This window comes from Myotis yumanensis, unplaced genomic scaffold, assembly GCF_028538775.1.
Source record: "Myotis yumanensis isolate MYYU_CA2020_CCGP unplaced genomic scaffold, mMyoYum1.0.hap1 SCAF_9, whole genome shotgun sequence".
NCBI lineage: Eukaryota > Metazoa > Chordata > Mammalia > Chiroptera > Vespertilionidae > Myotis > Myotis yumanensis.
The window spans coordinates 11209668-11230596 of NW_027223760.1; the positions used below are offsets into that span (position 1 = coordinate 11209668).

At 40.2% G+C, this 20929-nt stretch overlaps 1 pseudogene; it reads right to left on the minus strand.

Moving 5' to 3' along the window:
• Window positions 1-5218: 5218 nt before the first annotated feature.
• Window positions 5219-6515, minus strand: LOC139016762 (60 kDa heat shock protein, mitochondrial pseudogene; annotated as a pseudogene).
• Window positions 6516-20929: the final 14414 nt, after the last annotated feature.

Consider the following 20929-nt stretch of genomic DNA (forward strand, 5'->3'; position numbering starts at 1 on the left):
ACCCACCCATAGTGGTTTAAGTGAAATGGGGTTTATTTTTCTCACATGGTCAAGTTAGCTGCCCCAGATGTGTACATGCAGGGCCCTTTCACTTCTTCATGCATGGCTGCTCCATCTTATGGCTTCCAGGTATTTGGTAGCAGACCCCTTTCTGTGCTTAAAATTGAACTACTTCAGGGTATTTAGCAATTCCGTTAACCCTGACTTCCATCCATGTCTGTAGTATTGTTCTAGTATACATGAAGTAGATGAATTTTTTTGTGTGTTTTAAAAATATTTATTGTTGAAAGTATTACATATGTCTCCTTCCTCATTCCCGCATTGACCCCTCTTAAACTGCCCCCTCCCCCTCCCTTCACTATCCTATTGTCTGTGTCCATGGATTATGCATACAAGTTGTTTGGTTAATCTCTCCCCACTTACCCACCCACCCACCCCTGCCTTCCCTCTGAGATTCCACAGTCTGTTCCATGCTTCTATGTCTCTGCATCTATTTTTCTCATCAGTTTATTTTGTTCATTAGATTCTGCATATGAGTGAGATTGTGTGATACTTGTCTTTCTCTGACTGGGTTATTTCACTTAGGATAATACTCTCTAGGTCCCTCCATGCTGTCTCAAAGGGTGAGAGATCCTACTTTCTTACAGGTGCGTAGTAAATGCACCACAGCTTTTTTATTCTCTTATCTATTGATGGGCACTTGAGATGTTTCCAGATCTTAGCTATGGTAAATTGTACTGCTATAAACATAGGGGTGCATACATTCTTTCTGATTGGTGTTTCAGGTTTCTTAGGATATATTCCTAGAAGTAGGATCACTGGGTAAAATTAGAGTTCCATATTTAATTTTTTGAGGAAACTCCATACTGTTTTCCATAGTGGCTGCACCAGTCTGCATTCCCACCAGCAGTGCACTAGGGTACCCTTTTCTCCACATCCTTGCCAGCACTTGTCAGTTGTTGATTTGTTGATGATAGCCATTCTGACAGGTGTGAGGTGATACCTCATTGTCCTTTTAATTTGCATCTCTCTGATGATGAATGACTTCAAGCATATTTTCATATGTCTCTTGGCCATCTGTATGTCCACTTTGGAGAAGTGTCTATTTAGGTGCTTTACCCATTTTTTAATTGGATTGTTTGTCTTCATTTTGTTAAGTTGTATGAGTTCCTTATACTAGTATATTTTGGACTAGAGGCCTGGTGCATGAATTCGTGCATGGGTTGCGGGGTCCCTCAGGGTGGCCTACAGAGATTGGGCCCCCAGCTCACTCCCCCAGCCTCGCAGCCCCAGCTCGCACCCCGGCCTCTCAGCCCTGCAGCCCCATCTGGCACCCCGCCTTGGCCTGGAGCCTCCTCTTCACCTGCTCCACCATCCCACCTACAGGGCGATCAATCAGGGCCGGGCCCCCTGCCTGACTCCCTCAGCACCTGGGAGCCAGGTGGCAGCCCCCACCCATCACTGCTGATGCTGGTCACTGTCTGCGGGGCAATCGATTGGGGCGATTGGGCCCCTGCTTGCACCCACTTTGGCCTGGCGCCACCCGCTCACCTACTCCACCATTCCGCCACAGTCCTGCTCTCGTCAGGGCCCATTGGGGCCGACAGTGCCTCCACTGCCACCCACTGCCAGCACTGCATCCGGGACACCTGCCATGGTCCTTTACGCCCCCTGGTAGTCAGCGCAAGTCATAGCGAGCAGTTGAACTCCCAAATGACTGCCTGAGGGGACAATTTGCATATTATGCTCTTATTATATAAGATAGTAACCCTTTATCAGATGTATCATTGCCAAATATGTTCTCCCATACAGTGGGCTCCCTTTCATTTTGTTAATGATTTCATTTGCTGTTCAGAAGTTTTTTGTTTTGCTGTATTCCCATTTGTTTATTTTCTCCTTAGTTTTCTTTGCCCTAGGAGATGATTCCACAAATATTTTGCTATGAGAGATATCTGAGATTTTGCTGCCTATGGTTTCTTCTGGGATTTTTATGGTTTCGTGACTTACGTTTAAGTCTTTTATCCATTTTGAGTTTATTCATGTGTATGGTGTAAGTTAGTGGTCTAGTGTCTGTCCAATTTTCCCAATTTTTTTCAAGTATCTGTTTAATTTTCCCAATTTTATGCTTTTGCCTTCTTTGTCAAATATTAATTTGCTTCTTTCTGCAGGCTGATTGTTATTCTCAGTCTCTTAATGGACCTCAGAAACTCCACAGGGTGGGGCAATTGCTATCCTCCTTCCCCCCTCCCCCGCCTCTCCTCCCCACAAAACCCCCAACTCCCAGGCAAAAGCTGCCTGGATGGTAAAGGTCTGCCAGAGAAAGACGTCCTCTGCAATGTGATGGAATGACTCAGCGCAGGAAACCAGGGTGGGGTTTCTGCCTTCTGAGCTCTAACCCAGAGCCCCAACCCTGGCTTCTGCTCACACAGCTCCAATCCACTCTGCCTTCCCTCTGTCAGAGCCCAAGGTGAGTGGTTGCACACGAAATTTTGTATATTGGCCCGTTAAGAAGGTGCCTGCATTTCCAGCCATCTCTCCTTGGTAGGCAGCAACCAGATGTCACAACTAGATGTCATGTGGCACCTTTCTCAGTTCTGGTGCTCTGGGCTGGGAGCCCAGCTTGGGGTTTAGATCCCAGCATTCTCAGTGGGAACTCCCCCAGCTGAGATATCCCTCCGGAACTTCAGTTGCTGTCTGGAGCCTGGCCAGCCCTTTCAGTCCTCTGCCCTTCCTACCAGTCTCTATGCAATCTCTTCTTTCCATCCCTGGTTATCAGGGTCTCTCTAGCTAGTCTTAGTTGATTATTCAGGGTGGATTTTCTGTATTTCAGTTGTAATTCCATTTTGGACCTGGGAGCGTGTCAGTATAGCTCAGGGGTGGGCAAACCTTTTGACTCGAGGGCCACAATGGGTTCTTAAACTGGACCGGAGGGCGGGAACAAAAGCATGGATGGAGTGTTTGTGTGAACTAATATAAATTCAAAGTAAACATCATTACATAAAAGGGTACGGTCTTTTTTTTTTTTTTTTAGTTTTATTCATTTCAAACGGGCCGGATCTGGCCCGCAGGCCGTAGTTTGCCCACGGCTGGTATAGCTTATACTTACTCTGCCACAATTTTGGAATCTAGATAAATATTTTTCAAACCAGGTTAATTTAATGAATAAAAAGCTTAGAAAATGTGTACCTACCAGATAGATAAACTCTGGGACCCCACATGGTGTGTAAAATGTTTCAGTGAGATGAAGTCCTCTTTGTGACGTGAGGAGGTGAGAGTGTATTAGGGTACGTATCGTCAGCCATTCTGAACAAGATTGAGTCACACACCTCCTCACACCACCACCAATCCTCTCCTATGGGACAATAAGAATGCAAAATCTGGCTTTCTCCACTATCATATGCAGGTTTAATAAGTCTGACTTTAGAGAAGTGGTTTCTGCTTCTAACTTATAGCTGATTGCACATCTCTGCATTGAGTGTGCTACATACAATCTGTTAAAAAGGGAAAGAGAAAATAGAGGGAGTCTTATCAAATATTTGTCTGCTTGACCTAGTAACTCTTCTGACCTTGTGAATTGTGAATACATCTGTTTCGGTTTAGAGAATTTAAGTGTTTTTGTGTCATTACATGATAGAAAACATTTCCCTTCAAATATGGTCCTGGCAATTAGAAACATCTGACTTTTTTTTCTCTTGTAGAGTATCATTTTTGGTGCAGGGCATAGCAATGCATGCTTTATGATGAATAACAAGGATAGAAATTTTATACTGGCCACCATTTGCTCAGTGTATGCCACATACAAGACATTGTAGAAAACTGGATATGCCCTAGTTCACTTAACCATTATAACAACCTTATAGGCTTAGAACATGGGTTTTGTTGAATGAGCTAAAAGACTGGCATATAGAAAATGCCCAATTAAAGATAATTATTTGTAGTATGATTGTTATTCTCATATTATAGATGAAGTGGTAGACAGTGCTTAAGTATAAAAGCTGCACAGCTAGTATGTGGCAGAGCTAAAATTGGAACTCAGATCTGTCTGGCCACAAGTCTGCATTGATTATACAACTCTATAAACCATTCCTATGTCATTTCTTTTAACATTCTAACCATAACCCAATCTCAGGATGATTTTTATCTTTCAGATAAGAATACTAAATTTCAGATAAAATAATTATAAATTATAATCATATATTTCATGACTCTTCTTTTGTGTATGTGTTTGGTTTTTACTTTAAACAAATTTTTATTATACAAAGGTTATGTAATTGGACATTTCTCTGTTTTTTTACACAATTATTCTTACTCTCTACAGAAAGGCTGCTTTTAACTTTTCATCGGGTGATGGCAAACACTAAAATCCTCAGTGATTTAAGTTGAAAACAGTACATGGGTACATAGCTCTTGCACTTATCAGGGATGTAAAAGTGAATTTTTATTCAAAACTACAAAATAAAATATCTGTAGGCATGGACAATAACAGCAGTAAACCACTGTATGTTGTCAATTGAAACCAGTAACTGATGGTTATAGCAATTTTCTTAAATGTTGGCCAGCCTTTTTCTTAAGTCATTTCCTTTAGTTGACTTCTCTGAAGTCATGGGTGAGGAGCACTGCCTTGAGCTTCCTCTCACAGTTCTCAGTAATGATGGTAAGGCACTTGATACGTGATTTTTGTACTGGAACACGCAGTGTTCTCTGGATTCTTTGTCCGTCGGAGTTAAAGAATGAATCCATGGACTGAAGATGGTATAGCAAAGGTGGAGACTTATTGAAGAACAAGTACAGACTCTCATGTGGGGAGAGAGAAAGAGTCCTTCTGACTTCCTGTTTCCAGGGTTTATAAAGGCTGCAAGTCTCTGTGTCCTGAAATCCCTTCTGATTGGTCAATATTTCCTTTTGAATTGGTTACTATAGTAACTCCTGAGGCTCTCCTCCCTCATTGTTCTCCTATAACTTCTGGGCTTCCTTCCTCCTCCTTTATTTTATAAATATAGACCTTTTGGCTACTCCCAGTTCCCTTGTCTTATGTAGATGTAATTGTTGCTGCTCCCTTGTGTTATGGAAATGTACCTTCTCACAGCTCTTTTGTCTTATGGAAATGTAACTTCTCCCAGTCTCTAGCCCTGTATTTTTTCCATGAACCCCCAAATTCTAAAAATTCCCCAAACCTGCCTATATTCCCCTAACATTCCTATTTCACATTACTCTAGGATTAGAACATGCCACCTCCCATACCACCTCCATTCCACCCATCCTGCCCATCCTCAGAGCTTTCTCTTCTCTAGAAATTTCTGTGACTACAGCTTCTGCTGTTGGCCACTCCAGCAACATCCAATAAAGCAGTTCTCACAACCTTAGTCAGATCAATGATTCCTTTACCCACCATATTCACAAAATCTCCAAACATAGCATCATAACTAACTTCTGAGGAAGTTTGCATAATTTTCTCAATTATCACCGATCCTTTAATACCTGTATTCTTAGCAATGGTCATTGTAGGAATTTTGTGTGCTTTTAAAATAATTTCTATACCAATATTTTTTATATTCATTGACTGGAATTAATGAGCCCAAGGCTGGAATGCACCACCGAAGCAGGGCACAACCCCCTCCCAGAACAATGCCTTCCTCAACAGCAGCTCATGTAGCACTGAGGGCATCTGTTACTCTGTCTTTTCATTCACTTCATCACTTTTCTCACCAACCTTCAGCATAGCTACTCCATCTGAGAGCTCTGCCAGACATTAATTTAGTTTTTCCTTTTCATATTCACTAGTTGTGACATCTAACTGCTCAATGATTTCTTGAATACATTTTTCAATTAGACCCTTGTCACCGTCCCCTTTCAAGAGCATAGCATCATCTTTGGTCACAATGACCTCTCCAACCTTTCCTAAGTCATGAGGTTGAACATCTTCAAGAGTTAGTTAGAGTCAATCCAATCACTGTACCACCAGTAGTAATAACCATGTCTTAAGCTGGCTCTTTCTATTGTCACCAAAACCTGGAGCTTTGACTGCTGAAACCTGAGGACCAACTTTTAGCCTATTCAAAACAAGTGCACTCAAAGCTTCTTCAGCGATTATGACCAAGGGCTTACAGTGGGCATTGGCAACTTCAAGAGCAGATTCAATGGACTGAACACTAGAAATTTTCTTCCCACTCAATAGAACATAGGCGCCTTAGAATTCCCATTTCTGACCTTTTGCTGTATTAATAAAGTATAGTAAATATAACCTCAATCAAACTTCATGCCTTCAATAATTTCTAATTCATTATTCAGTGTTTTTCCTGCAAGCACTGAGGCCCGCCATCTGCGGTCAGGGAGGCCTAGCTCATGACTCTTGCAAAGTACTGCTGGTAAGTGACAGAAGCAAATACAGAGTCTAAGATTAGCCTGCTGGACTTTTACTAGTGAGTGCTCTGTAGAGCAACACCTGTGCAAGGGCAGGGAAGGACGGAAGGACGCAGGATGGGCGGAGGGAGAAGAAGGGTGGTGATACCCTCCATGAAGGCCTCAGCCCACCCCACCAGGAGTCCTGAAGCAGGATCCCTTCAGGGTTATCTGGAGTTGCAAGGAGGACCCCTGAAATCGGAACCTTTAAGTTCCTATATTAATTAGCCGTTACTGGGAGTAGGACATCCTTTTTGGAAGGCAGTTTTCCTTAGTAGGGAAATGCACAAAGAGCACTGCCTGCTAGTCTCATTTCCAGCAGCTGGGGGAATAAGTCCTTTATTCCATCACAGCATCCACTTCCGGATGCAAAACCTTACTAAGAAGAAAATTCACAATTTTTCTTTCATTCTGTGATGCTATTCTTATTTTATATTTTATCTAGAAACTGATTTAAGGACTTTGCATAATAACTAATCATTCATTTCCACATTTTAAATCCAATCTTGGTAAGCCACAGCTAACCAGGAGTGCTATTGTGATATTACCATTAACATGCGGGTTAATTGTAATATTACCACTAAGTGGATAGTTATAGTAATATTACTAAAGATTCTAGGTGTCTTATTTTAATACCTTACATTGGGGGCAGGAGAAATTGTACATATGCAAGTCCAAAAATTGGTTTAACACTAATAAACCTTGAATCCATGATGAGTAGTTTACTTTAAATCTGGTCTCAATCTCTTCTAAAATATTTTATACATTAGGAACTTAGTTGATTTTCCCTTTTTGTAGCTGTCTTTTTGTAGGAGGCATTGGTTGAAGTTGAGCCCTATGCCCACAAGGAAAGATAAGTGAATATATCTCCACACTCTCAACTGTAGAAAAAAGTTTAAAATGTTGAACCACACCTTAGCCTATGCAAATCTTACAAAGTGTTGTCTTTTTTTTTAAAGCTTACATTCTTAAAACAACAGGAATCCCAATTTCTCTCTTAATAGTAGCCAAAACATTTAGGTTTTCTAATCTCAGATAAAATATATAATGTCTGGGGATAGCCTCTTAAATACAAGGTTAGGCAAAAGTAAGTTTACAGTTGTAAGCAACTGTGTCTTACAGTTGCAAGATGCAGAGTTTATTCTTGTATTATTTATTAAGTATTGCATTACTTATTTGTATTACAAATGTAAACCTACTTTTGTCCACCCCTGTGTACTAAGCAAGCACTTAGTAATTAATGACTTGAAATGTCATTACTAGTAAGTTTCCCAAAATATCATCAAATATTGGCAATAACTGAACATTAGGAGCAATTCTCTTATCAGATCTCTGAATGTGAGATCCAAAGCAAAACCATTCTGGCCTGTGTGGCTCAGTGGTTGAACCAGGAGGTCACGGTTCAATTCCTGATCAGAGCACATGCCTGGATTGTGGGCTCCATCCCCAGTGTGGAGTGTGTAGGAGGCAGCCAATCAATGGTTCTCTCTTAGCATTGATGTTTCTATCTCCCTCTCCCTCTCCCTTCCTCTCTGAAATCAATTTTATATATATATGTGTGTATATATATATATATATATATTTTAAAGCAAAACTACTTAGTGAGGGGTTAAACTTGTCTAGTAGGCATTGATGCTTTTACATAAAGACTCAAGGTTTTGCTCCAATTTCACAGTTCTGAATCGGATCTTTTTCTGAAGATGGTATTATTCTGATCCATTTAGTCTTAGAGATCATCTGTTTTGCACATGAGGAGACCAAGACTCAGAGAATTTACAAGTTATTGAGAACAAGGCTGGAACCTAGTACATTCTGCTCTGTCTGCCAGCAGAGAGGTGAAGGGCAGGTTAGGGTTGGGAGGGAAGAGGTGGCATGTAACAGTAGACAAAACTTCAAAATGAAAATAATGAAGATAATTAAAGTGTTAGGCAGATTCCAGGAAGGAAGAGAGTTCATGGAAACAATTATGAAAGATCAGTTGAGAAGAAATGGTGAATAATACTGTTGTATTGAGATAAGTCCAGAGATGGTGTCACTCCCGAAAATGGCCTTATTTTATTTACTCTATCCAAAAATGCTATGCAGTATTAAAAACTTGTTCATTTTGTTTAGAATTTTCATATGATAATATAACTTAACAAGTAGAGAAATATAATAGAGCATTGTTCAATTATTTAGAATTAGTGTTTCTAATAACTAACAAATGTGTCATATAAGTCCAGTATAACATTTTTATTGGCACTTGAAATAAATGTATTACTCATTAGTGGATGTGCCAAAAGGAAAATCCCCACCCTTTTTCCACCCCCATAGAGCTACAGATGATTATTTATTAAGTAGTGACAGAGCAACTTGTAGTGCAAAACAGAAGTCATCATGGTTATCTGTGTTCTCAAATAATTAACTTTTGCAGTGTTAAGATTTAAAAAAAAAGGTTGGCACTCTAAAGTCATACCATAAAAAAAAGCCTCAATTTTGATCTGGTGCTTAAAATTGTAGCTGGATTCATTTTTAAATGATATATTTTTATACTTTTAAATATCCCATTTCCCATATTTAATAAATATAATCAATTAGAATTAGGTGTCAGCTGAATCACCTTTCATAGGAAAGCTTTCAAAATTGAGAGTATAGCCTTGCTTTACCCATCATTTATTTAGTCCTAGTATATCCTGGTCAAACCTAGGTGGTCTTTGCTTTTGTTTCCAATATATTTTAGGTAATTTTAGAATTTCAGCACCCTATGATATTAAGTTGGAGCTAGGTAATGCTTACATGAAAATTATTCACCTAATGTCCTGGCTTAAAAATATATATTGCACACTGTTCTGGGTGAAGCACTATATTAAGCACATAGCAGATACCCTAGAAATATTAGTTAAGGAGTTTCACTGCCAGGATGAAAGTGTGAGGCGCTCTATGGATGTACTACCTAGAGAAACAAGCAAAGCTAGAGACAGCTATACAAATACAACCTTTATTTAAAGTCCCTGGAAAGAGTCCTAATGGCTCAGGAAAAAAAAAAAATGAAGCAACAGTTATTCAAGAAAACTTACTAATACTGAGCCATGATCCATTTCCTCCCTTACCATCAACCCTCCACCCCCAATCCCAGATCGGTTCAGCTTGGCAGAAACTCCATTCTGGGCATAATATGGCCAAGAATATGGAGCTCCCTCTCCCCCCAGGTACCACACAAGGGTTATAACTTATCTGAAGGGCAAGCGGAGAGCATTTCATATCCCCTCCAGCTCAAAGCTTACATGGCTGAATTTTGGTGACTGTGTCTGAGAGGTAGAGGGCTCCTTCCACTGAATAGGATGAGCACACTACCCAGGAATGGCAGGCCAGAATACTGGGCCCCGACCTCCCTCATCCCAGCTACTCATAGGGCACAGCAGTGAGAAGCAAACCCAGAAGGTCAGAGGCTATTGCCCCTCCCATAACCCAGAGTAGTAGTTCACAGATTTTGCCCATAGGGAGAAAGAGTTCATAAGAAAGGAGAGCATAAGAGTTTTCTCCAAAGGAACTGACTTCATTTGAAAAAAAAAATGGGGAAAATTAAGCCTAAAGGCACACTTGGAGACAAACCTCTTAATTGGGAGCAACAAGTTAAATGGTAGGTCAGCTATTTTACCAGATAAAATCAGGAGAAAAGACAACTAAGAAGGGCCCTCCCCTGGTCAGAATAAACCCCAAAAGGTAGCCTCACCTGACCAGTGTGGCTCAGTGGTTGAGCATTGACCCTTGCACCAAGAGGTCACCAATTCAATTCCAAGTTATGTGCCCTGACTTCAGCTTGGCAGGGGGTGTGCAAAGGGTAGCCAAACGATGTTTCTCTATCATTGATGTTTCTCTCTCTCTCTCCCTCTCCCTTCCTCTCTCTCTAAAACTAATAAAAACATTTTTTTTTTTAAAAAAAAGGCAGCCTCAAAAGCAACCCTTACCCAAATTTAATTCTATCAGCTTGCTGAGCAATTCGTGCCAAAACAATATCAAAAACAATAAATCAATTAATCAGTAATTAGTGGAACCAGAGGTTGGGATGTAATACCAAATGAGGCAAACAGCCTTCCAGAGTGATCAGGGAAAGAGATAGTGAGAAATAGCCCTGTTAAAATCACTATCATCCCAAATGACTGTGTACTACTTGCCCAAGAACACACCCTCTGAGGAGTGACATCAGGGGCTCCATACTTTAGGGGGACCACACTTTACTAAAATAGTCCAGCCAAGTCACTTAACAAATAAATGTGCAAATAACAACAAACATTCCTTAAAGGAGGGATAGAGAAATCACTTTCCAGAATTGCTATAATATCTAAAATATTAGTTTTTAACAAAAAGTTATGAGAAATGCAAAGAAATAGGAAAGTGTGATCCATACACAAGAAAATGAGTCAGCAACAAAAACTAACTGTCAGAGGCATCCCATGTCATATTAAGCCATTATAAATATGTTCAAAGACCTAAAGTAATTCATATATAAAAGTATGAAGAAAATGTCTTAACATAAAGAATATCTACATATAGAAATCATTAAAAAAGGAACAAATGGAAATTCTGGAGTTGAAAAGTTCAGTAGCTAAAATGAAAAAAATCTGTTACAGTGGCTCAATAATTGATTTGAAATGGCAGAAGAAAGAATCACTGAACTTGAAGAATAATATAAAAGGAATAGAAAACAACATTCAAAGAAATAATGGCTGAAAACTTTCCACATTTGATGAAAAACCTTAATCTACATATCCAAGAAGTTCAATGAAACCCAAGTAGGATAAATAAAGAGATCCACATCCAGACAGAAGATAGTAAGAATGCTGAAAGACAAAGGACAAAGAAGAGATCTTGAAAGCAGCAAAATGACTTGTCATGTAGAAGGGAACCCTAATGAGGTCAACAGCCAAATTTTCATAAAAGTACATGGAGACTAGAAAGCAGTAGGATGGCATAGTCAAAGTACTATACGAAAAAATATCTGTTAACTTATAATTTTATATTTAGCAAAACTTTCAAATATGAAGGCAAAAGAAATTTTCAGATAAACAAAAACATAGAGAATTGCTATCAGACTTACCTTATAAGAAATACAAATAAAGTTCTTTAGACAGAAAAGAAGTATACTTAGATGGACATCTAAATACACACACACACACACACACACACACACACACACACAGCAGTGGTAAACGTAATTATGAAAGACAATATAAATGTATCATCTCCTTTCTTTTCTTATCCTATACTAGAGGCCCAGTGCATGGTGGGGTCCCTTGGCTGGCCTGTGGGGATCAGGCTGAAACTGGCTCTCTGACATCCCCCAAGCGGTCCCAGATTGCAAGAGGGTGCAGGCCAGGCTGAGGGACCCCACTGGTGCACGGTCAGGGACGGGGAGGGACTGTGGGAGGGCTCCAGGGCGTGTCTGGCCCGTCTCACCCAGTCATGATTGGCCGGACACCAGCAGCAAGCTAACCTACCAATCAGAGTGTCTTCCCCCTGGTGGTCAGTGCACATAATAGTGACTGGTCGAATGAACAGTCAGACACTTAGCATATTAGGCTTTTACTATATAGGATAATTTTATTGTTGGACTTATGTCTGATAGAAATGTATTGTATTTTAAAGTAACATTGGGGGATTTTAAGGTGGCAGAAGATTAGGTGGAAGCTACACTGACCTACTCCCAAGACCAAACTGGAATTACAACTAAAATACAGAAAAATCCTCCTGAATAACCAACTGAAGACTAGCTGGAGAGAAGCTTTATAGCCAAGGATGTAAAGACAAAGCCACATTGAGACTGGTAGGAATTGTGGAGGTGTGAGAGGGCTGGCCAGGCTTCCACAGGTAGAAGATGAAGTTCTGGAGGGATATCTTAGCTGTGGGGTGTTCCCCCTTAGAAGTCTAGGGTCTAAATCCCAAACTGGGCTCCTCAGCTCAGAGCTGGGAATGGTGCCTACATAACATCTGGCTGTGAAAATCAGCAGGGTTTCTGTCCTACAGGTAGAGATGGCTATAAACACCCTCTTAAAGGGCCAATGCACACAATTTCATTAGCAGCCATTCAATGTGGGCTCCAGAGAAGGAGGGCAGAGTGAACTAGAGCTGCATGAGGGGAGTCTAAGGTTGGTGGCTCTAGGGAGAGAGGTGAAAGGACAGCTTCCAGGATCCCTGTGCTGAGCCATTCCCCCATACTGCAGAAGCCATCTTTCTCAAAGATAGTTTTCCCATCCATGCAGCATTAGCTTGAGGGTAAGCAATAGCCTCACCCATTGGAATTCCTCTCACCCATTCTGTGGACCTTATGCCCTGCTGAGGACTACAGCTGGAGGCTCATCAAGTGACTGAGATTAACAGCTTTCAAGCAGAGGTGGATCTCTGGGTCTTTTCCTGACCTGCTCCTGGACCCAGGGCTAGTAAAATCAGACCTCAGTGCATAGCTTGGTCCTTTCCACATGCACCCAGACCCAGCAGAAAGAGCCACGAACTGTGGATTGCTGATAGCTCCAAACAGGTTGCTCAGGCCAGTCACAGTGTCTGGCAATGGCCTGCATCAGAGCCTCTACAAAGAGGTATAGAACCAATACACCCAGTGTCCAGCTTCAAACAACAATAGAGCAGGATCCAGTAAGCTTCACAAGCAGCATATCCACAGGGGTGTACTGGCAGGCACCAGACCCTGCTGAGGTGAATTCTGCTTCATGTGATCAGCACCAACAAGCGGCCTGCATACTGTGTTGGGAGTTAAGCCTCACTCTCATCCAGCCTGAGGGTCAAGACTCTTGTGAATGGGCCAATAGCAATCAAGACTCAATTACAACAGGAGGGACCACACAATGCTCACACAGACATTGTGAGAGCACCCAGTTCTGGTGATAAAGGAGACTGCACCACTGGGTGCCATAGGTCACCTATTTCATAAGGCCACACTACCAAAAATGGGAGTCAGATCTACCTAGTACATAGAATCAGACAGAATATACAGCCAAAATGGGGAGAGAAAGAACATTTTTCATGCGCAACATGATCATGCCTTAGCCAGGTTTGCTCCGTGGATAGAGCATCAGCCTGTGGACTGAAGGGTCCCAGGTTTGATTCCAGTTAAGGGCACATGCCTGGGTTGTGGGCCTGATCCCCTGTGTGGGATGTGCAGGAGGCAGCCGATCAATGATTCTCTCTCATTATTGATGTTTCTCTCTGTGTTTCTCTCTCTCTCCCTTCCTCTTTGAAATCAATAAAAATATATTTAAAAACACACATCTATTGACCATATCAATAGATGCAGAAAAAGCATCTAATAAAATACATCATCCATTTATGATAAAAACTCTTAGCAAAGTGGGAATAGAGGAAATATACCTCAATATAATAAACATATGACAAACCTAAAGCCAATATCATACTCAACGGGGGAAAACTACAAGCATTCACCTTAAGTTGGGGAAAAAGACAGGGATGTCCACATTCACCACTCTTATTCACTGTAGTACTAGAAGGCCTAGCCACAGCAATTAGACAATAAGAAATAAAAGACATCCAAATTGGAAAGGAAAAAGTAAAACTGTCATTATTTGCAGATAACATGATATTGTGTATAAAGAACCTTAACAATTCCACCAAAAAATACTAGAACCAGGTTTCCCAATTTGTTGCTATATAGTTTTGTAATATTTTCTTATAATCATTTGTATTTTTGTGATGTCAGTTGTTACCTCTCCTCTTTCATTTCTGATTTTATTTATTTGGGTTCTCTATCTTTGTTTCTTGAGGAGCCTGGTTTAAGCTTCATCAATATTATTTATCCTTTCAAAGAACCAATTCTTGGTTTCATTGATCTTTTTCATTTCTATGCCATTTTTCCCCTCTGATTTTTATTATTTCCTTCTTTCTATGTACTCTGGGATTTTCCTGCTGTTCTTTTTCCAGTTCTCTTAGGTGTAGGTTAACTTATATGCTAGAGATTTTTCTTGTTGCTTGAGATAGGTCTGTAGTGCTATGAACTTCCCTCTAAGTACTACTTTTGCTGTGTTCCATAGATTTGGGGTTGTTTGTTCATTTTTGTTTGTTTCCACACAATTTTTTTTCTTCCTGATCTCATTGGTAACCCATTCATTGTTTAAAAACATGCTATTTAGCCTCCATGTGTTTGAATATTTTTGAGTTTTTTTTTTTTTAAATCATGGCTGATTTCTAGTTCCATGCTATTATGATCAGAGAAGATCTTTGGTATGATTTCAAACTTCTTGAATTTGTTAATACTTATTTTGTGTCCTAACATGTCTATGTGTGAAAATGTTCTATGTGCACTTGAGAAGAATGTGTATTATGCTTTGGGATGAAATGTTCTGTAAATATCAATTAAATCCATCGGATCAAGGATATTGTTTTAGGTCAGTTTCCTTATTGGTTTTTTGTCTGGAAGACCTACCTATGTAGTGATATCAGTGGGATGTTAAGGTCCCCTATTATGAGTGTATTGCTGTCTATCGCTCCCTTAATGTCCACCAAGAGGTTTTTTTTTTTTTATATTTAGGCACTCCTATATTGGGAGCCAATATATGTATAAGGGTTATATCCTCTTGTTGGAATGATCCATTGCTTATTATGCAGTAATCTTCTTTGTCTTTTATGGCCTTTGTTTGGAAGTCTATTTTGTCAAATATAAACATTGCTGCCCCATCTCTTTTTTTGTTTCCATTTGCATGGAATTTTTTTTCAATTCCTTTCTTTCTTTGTGAGTCTTTTTGTTCTGAGCTAGGTCTCTTGTAGACAGGATATATATGGGTCATGTTTTATTACCCATTCAACCACCCTATGTCTTTTGATTCAGCATTTAATCCACTTACAGTTAAGGTTATTACTTACTACACTTAGGTACTTATTACCATTTTTATTCTTTATACCTAAGTTCCTCTCTGTTTCTTCTTCTTCTTTTTTTTTAAAAAATATATTTTATTGATTTTTTACAGAGAGGAAGGGAGAGAGATAGAGAGTTAGAAACATCGATGAGAGAGAAACATCGATCAGCTGCCTCCTGCACATCTCCTACTGGGGATGTGCCCACAACCCAGGTACATGCCCTTGACCGGAATTGAACCTGGGACCTTTCAGTCCCCAGGCTGACGCTCTATCCACTGAGCCAAACTGGTTTCGGCGCTTCTTCTTCTTCTTAAAGCAATCCCTTTAGCATTTCTTTCAATGCTGCGTTGGTGGTAATGAACTCCTTTAGTCTCCTTTTTTCTTGGAAGCTCTTTATTTCACCTTTAATTTTTAATGATAACCTTGCTGGATAGAGCAATCTTGGTTGCAGGTTCTTGCTTTTCATTACTTTGTGTACTCATGCTATTTCCTGGCCTGTTGAGAAATCAGCTTACAGCCTCATGGGAAGTCCTTTGTAGATAACTGACTGTTTCTCTCTTATTGCCTTTAAGATTCTTTCTTTATCTTTAATCTTGGCCATTTTAATTATGACATGTCCTGGTGTGGGTCTCTTTAGGTTCATCTTGATTGGGACTCTCTGTACTTCCTGAACATTTTCCTTCACCAGACTAGGGAAATTTTCTGTCATACTTTCTTCAAACAGGTTCTGTATCCCTTGCTTGCTTGTTTTCTTCTCCTTCTGGTACCTCTGTGATGTGAATGTTGTTATATTTCATGTCTCAGAATTCCCTTATACTATTCTCCTGCTGCTTATTTTTTATTTTTACTGTTCTAATTGATTTTTTTTTCCTGTTTTGTCTTCTAATTCACTGACTCAATCATCTACTTTGTCCTGTCTGCTAGCTATTCTTTCCAGTGTATTCTGTATTTCAGATATGGCATTCTTCATTTCCAACTGATTATTCTTTTTGATTTCCAAGTCCTTTTCATGCTGCTGTTATTCTAAGTTCCTTAAGCATCCCTATGACTATTACTTTGAACTAATAAATTGCTTGCCTTCATTTTATTTAGCTCTTTTTCTGAAGATTCCTCCTATTCTTTCATTTGGGGGCCTGTGTCTTTGGCTCTCCATTTTGGCTGTCTTTTGTGTTTGTTCCTATGTGTTAGACATAATTCTGATTCCCAGTCTTGGTGGAGTGGTCTTCTGGTAGTAGGTGGGACCAAGTGGCACAGTGTCTTTGATCTCCTGAGCTGGGTGCTCTAGGAATGCCTCTTGTGTGGGTAAAGCCCCCCTGTTGTAATTGGGTCTTGATTGATGTTGACCCTTTTCTGGGTGGGATTGGTCCTCAGTCTGGCTATGAGTTTGAACCCTTAACCTGGCATGCAAATTGCTCTGCAGGTGCAGTCTTAAGGTGTCTTGATAGGCTCAGAGGCACAATTGTTAGCCCTTCAGGCTGGGTACCTATAGTAGTATCTTTATCACCATGTTTGAGATGCTGCCCTCTGAGGCAGGGTTGTTCTAAGCAGGGCCTGGACCCTGCCAGGGTCCACCTTGTGTGTCTAGTTGGGTCAAGCTTTGGTGTGATCTGAAGCTCACCACTAGTTGTGTTGGTTGTGTACTTTTGGATGCATTTCAGATGTAGATTGCTGTAAGACATTGTGTGTAGACTATGGCCTTTGGCTACCTGTATATAGTTACCACTCAGTTCACTGTTTATGTCCTCATCTGCAAGACCTGTATGTGTGTGGGAGGGATAAATCTGTGTACATGGGTCAGCTTTATTCAACTTAAGAGCAGGGGGCAGATCTGTGGTCAGCCCAAGGCTCCCTGAGGTCCACCTCCACCTTTTAGCTACTCCACTCCCTCCATGAGTTGCCTGATCTTCCTCCAGAGTCTTCCAAGGAGAATCTGTAGAATGTACCTAGGCTAGCCTAGCTCAGGCTAGTGGGCCACCTGCTTGGACATTACACAATCAGGCACTTAGTGAGAAGAAATTAGTCTCTGCTTCAAAGCCAAACTCCTCAGTCTCTACCAGAGACTCCAACTCAGTTTCCCCTAAGGGGCTTGCTACAGGATCAGGTTGGCGTCTTCTCCTCAGGGGTGGTTTCAGCTACCCTGGGCTCAGGAGGATTGATCTAAAGCAAGCATTTCTTCTTGGTCCTAGACTACAGCTGCTGTGGGTCTCACATTTAGAATGGCCTGCTCTGAGCTACAGAACTGCGCCCAGCGGGCATATTTAGTATTTCACAGGGCTGAACCAGTTTCCTGTTGTGGATGTTTTTCATGCCTTCAGGAGACGGGGAGGCGCTCTAGTTCTCCTTCCCAGGGAGCTTGGATCAGCCTCCCCACAATGCAGTCACAGAACCCAGCACTCAACTGTCTCCCTTCCTGACAGAAGCCTCCCTGGGGGGGGATACAGTCCAAAAATCACAGCCCTGCATGGCACTGGCACCGTTGTGCCACCAGACAAAGCATGAGGGAGTAAAAAAAAAATCAGTCCTGTGCAGGACTCTGATCCCTCCTCACACTGGTTTCTGCAAAGTGGGCACCAAATTTCCAGCTCCAGTTGGGTTCCCAACTCTGCAGTGTGGACCAAGCATCCCAGACCTGCACTGCTCCTGGTGCTGCCAACCCAATAGGATGGGGCACTCTAGGAGGCTGCGCAGGTCGGGGGAATGGTTCTGACTGTTCAATCAAGGTGCGAGAGACCTTCCTCATTTCCCCAAGCCAAATAGTTTAGTCACTGACGGGGGCTCTGCATGTTTTTCAAGAAAATAGAGGGTCCCTCAAAGTTACTGTTGGGTGCAGCCCACAACCCCTTACTGGACCCAAACACAGCATCATAGACTCCAGCAGTCCGAGCCAGGAGCAAGCATCTCAGACTAGGCTAACAATAGGAGCAGCACTCCTTCACTGGAAGGTGCATCCAAGTCTCCCAGGCTGACAGTCCCTCGTGTTCCCTCTGCCTGATGCTAAGTGGGCTGTTCTTCCTGTCTCTGCTGCTCTAGTTTTGGAATCCCTGCCTGGGATCAAGACCCCACACTCCAATGGGGAGGAAGCTTTGCAGCTGACATCCCTCGGGCCTCTCAGCCACCACACTTTCTTGAGGAGGGCTCCCTGTCCACGACACTCCTCTTGCCAGTATCTATGTAATTTCTTCAGTGCTCCTTAAATATAATTCCAATCACCTATATTTTACTTGGTTATTCAAGTTGACTGCATAATATATTAACTATAAATCCCAACCCTGGGTGGGAGCAAGGGCACCCAGCTACTCTGCAGCCATCTTGAAACTCTTCTCTGGATTTTGACATGCAAATATATTATGAAATCTTGAGGAAGTGAATAGAAACCCAGCCATTGTAATAGACTATAAGACTTTCCCCTTCAATTGTCCCCTTTAAATTCAATAGCATTTAAATACCTGCTATCCTACAATTTCTGGAATTCCCACAAATGGTTGGTTCCTACCTAAACAATTAGGAAGTTCCTCATATGTGAGAACCTATCAAAGTTTGATGCCACCCTCTCTTAATTCATAGTGGCTGTAAGAATTTTTTCTCTGGTTCTCTTTGTTGGGTGTTCACAAATTCAGTCCACTCTCCGGGCTATACATCTTAATTACTTTGGGATTGTCTTTTAGCCTTGTGATTATAATTCCTGTTAGCAATTATTCTATCATCTAAACTCAGAAATTCTCCTGGTATCTCCTTCTAAGGAGAATACTGTCAAGTCATAAATAAAATTCTTTCAAAATTTTCTATACAATAAGCATGCTTCTCCTTCAAAGATACTTGCATCCCAACAGGGGCTTATAATGGATTGAGTTCCCAAATTGATTCCAAAGCTATAAGAACACGTTTGACCCCAACTAGTTAAAAACTAAGTACCAGTTAATAAAAAACGTTTTACTACTTTCAAGGGAATAGAATTAAAACTTGGTTTACAATACTTTTGTCTGTTGTTTTAGGGAGGTCTCTATGGAATTTAAGACAAGAATAAAAATAATTTGTATTGAGCTATCTTGTAAAGAATGAATATTCCAGGAGTGATACCACTCCTCATAATACAGCATTATAATTAAGTCAAATAATCAGAGTAGGAAGAGATAAAAAACAACAACCAATATCAAACCATTTGGATAATTTTATTTATTCTATTGATACTTTGCCCATGAAGAAACAATTTATCACAATAAATGCTGCCCTACTTATTCTCAATCTGTAGTCTGAAAATCAGACTGTGTGTCAAGGAATAAAAATATACTCAGAATATGCAGATACAATGGACTTTACAGTATTTCTTTCCCCTGAGTAGCTAATTATAGTTGAATTTCATTAGGGCAGATCATTATTTTAAGGAATTATATCGTAAATTCTTTCAGAAAACAAATATTTTGTTAATTTGCATTTTAAAAGTTTGATCTTAGTATCTGAGAGATGCATAGATTTGGTTTGGCTAGAGAAAAAAAAATAGTGACCCATCAGCCAATAGAAGAAAAATGATTACCTTCAAGATGAACTGAGGTAAGAGTATTATAAGTATACAATCAGTAGCATGTCTGTCATTTTCCTACAGTTTTTTTTAAAATCAATCATATCATTCCTACAGTTCTTTTAAGGAAACTAAAATTAACATTAAACACCTTTAATTTAACCTAAGTGCTGTGCTAGTAGTGAAATACATGTGTTAAAATAAGTAACTATTCTATTCATATTCCAGTTTAGTTCTAAGTCTTGACCCCATTTGAATGAGGGACATCAGAATAAAAAAATGCTATGGCACTTAGGTTAAAATTTCAGACATTAGTTCTTCACAATGATATATGGTTGAGTATATTCTCAGAAAAAGAATGATGGATTCAAGTCTTGTTGCTTTGGTATAACTAAGAGCAGAAATTGCTGCTAATTATTGGTCCTTATACTGTTCTTCCTTTCCATAATTTTCCCCTTTGCTTGATATTTACCTTTCAATATTTATAGATCAAGTGCATCTTTTCTAAGTCAAACAAGATTTAACTACTATATTCCCTGCTAATTTGGGTCTGCCCTTTGATTAACATCACTATTAAATCTGAATATGCGCTGGCTGGTGTGGCTTAATTGGCCGAGCATCATCCCATGCATCAAGAGGTCACCGGCTATATTCCTGGTCAGGGCATATGCCTGGGTTGTGGGCTAGATCCCCAGTAGGGGGCATGCAGGAGGCAGTGATAGATGTTTCTCTCTCCTTTCCTCTCTCTCTAAAAATCAATAAAAACATATATTTAAAAAAAAATGAACATTTTGTTTTGGGGGAAAAAAAAGAGAAATTGTGTATTATTTACACTAATGATAAATTTTATGCCAAATGTATAACATCCTCAAGAATGTCACACACAGTACATGTCACATGTTCCCATTAAATACATTACATAAGTTTTCTGCTTTTTTTACTTTACATTTAAAACATTTTCCCTAGAATTTTAAACTATAATTCAAAAATGTTACATTTTATCGTTATCCTTTAAATTCTCTGGAATACTTTCTAAATAATTTCCTAATAATGTTACATAACTACAAAATTAAATGAGAAAGTCCTTATTACATAATAATGAGAGGGAACATAAAAACTAAAAGAAAGCTATTGATTAATGAACACTACGGATTT